Genomic DNA, 2,058 nt, shown 5'->3' with positions numbered 1-2,058 from the left:
AGTGTGGTAAGAATGAATTTAGAGGGAACTCGATTCAAAAGATGAATCGCAGAAAGCAATGCATGTCCTCAAACAAAGACAGAAAGGTCTATGAAACTCATCATGAATTGGACCATATTTAATAGGGTTCAATTCTTCCTTTCGGATACCCCATTGAGCTAAAGTGTCCCTGGAGGTGTCTACTGTGAGACTATGCCATTATCTTTGAGAAAGGTTCGAAATTTTTTACTAAAGTATTCCCCTCCTCGATCTGATCGAAGAACCTTTATGAGTTTTTTGATCTATTTTTCTACTTCATGTCCGAACTCTATGAACTTTTCAAAAGCTTCAGACTTTAGGCGTATCAAATACATAAATCCATATCATGAATAATCATCAATAAAAATTATAAAGTAGATATAGCCACTCCTGGCTTGTATATCGAATGGACCACATACATCAGTGTGTACCAGGACTAATATCTCGGTAGCCCTTTTTTCTTATCCCATAAAGGATAGCTTGATCATTTTTTTTTGCAGACATGATTCACAAACTGGATAAGATTCAAAAGTCAATGGTCCAAGAAGACCATCTTTCTTCAGTTTGTTAAGTCTGTCTTCTCCAATATGGTCTAGCCTAAGGTGCCACAGATATTATTGGCTAATCCTATCTCTAAGTCTTTTAAACCCTATGGCATTCACAATTTGCTCATTAATATTTACACTCACATCTATATGCAAATGGTAAAGACCGTCAATCACGAAAGCATGTGCAATAATTTTATTTTCAAAATAAATCGAACATATATCTTTATTGAAATAAAAATTATAATTATCCTATGCCAGTACAGATATAAAAATTAAATTCTTACTAGCTATAGGTACATAATAGTAGTCTTTAATAATTAAACTAAGTCTTAATGGTAATTGCAGTGGATAGATCCCAACGGCCACAACAGCAACCCTTGCACCATTGCTGACTCTGAGAGTGATCTCGCCTTCTCTCATTCCTCTCACTTCTTCAAGACCCTGCATGAAAGTGCACAAATGAGCACTTGATGTAGAATCTAGAACCCAACTAAAAAAAGAGAAAACTATTAGTTTAGTTTTAATAACGAGCATATCAGATGTACCTTCAGAAAGCTTATTCTTCTTTCTGCTCTTAATAGTCATCAAGTAGGTCGGACCGTTCCTCCTCTAGTGGCCTTCGACATTACAATGAAAACACTTTTTTTTGTCATCGACCTTCTTCAGAGCCTGCTTCTTGGGCTTGGCCTCATTCTTTTGCTTCTTTGCAGGCTTCTTCTTCTTCTTAAAAGAAGACTTTCTTTTGGAGGAAGTCCGCTCTATAGCCAGAACTGTACTCCTTAAACTCTTCAAGGTGCCCTCTGTTGTTACCAGTTGTTGGTGCAAAAATCCACCTGCATCGGAGAAGCTGGAGTTGTGGGGGTCGCGGTCACCGCCGGGACCTACAAAAGAAGTCTAAACCAGAGGTGGGGTTGCTCTGGCAAGACCCTCTGACGCTCAAGTCAGTTCTCTGCCTCAACAAGAATGGAGTGCTCGAACGGAAATTTTAGCAGAGTTTTGGGATAGAAAATAGAGCTTAGAGAATAACGTATCTGGGGTCCCCCCTTTTATAGACAGGGAAGCAAAGGATTGATAGCGACTGTTCATGATTGCCTCTTCGTGGGCCGTACAGGGCCAGGAGGGATTTATCATGAAGAGTAATGGGGTGGAGTCGTGGCTGTCACCAAGGCTCGCCATGTGGAATCAATTGCGGGGAGTGGAACGACGTCCGTTGTCGTGACTCGTCATGGAGTGGAGCAGAATCGTGGCCGTTACTGTAGCCTGCCAGGGAGTAATGGGGCCACGTAGAACCTGCCGCAGGGAGTGGAGCAGAATCATGGCCGTTACTGTGGCCTGCCAGGGAGTAATGGGGCCGCGTAGGACCCGCCGCAGGGAGTGGAGCAGAATCGTGGCCGTTACTGTGGCCTGCCAAGGGGTCCAGACTTGTCGGCTGAAGTTCGGTTGGAGTCTGTAGCTGGAGTTGGGGGCGAAGTCCGACTCCCGTAGGAGCTCG

Source organism: Elaeis guineensis, chromosome 6 (genome assembly GCF_000442705.2).
Source record: "Elaeis guineensis isolate ETL-2024a chromosome 6, EG11, whole genome shotgun sequence".
NCBI classification, from domain to species: domain Eukaryota; kingdom Viridiplantae; phylum Streptophyta; class Magnoliopsida; order Arecales; family Arecaceae; genus Elaeis; species Elaeis guineensis.
This window is presented reverse-complemented; position numbering follows the sequence as displayed.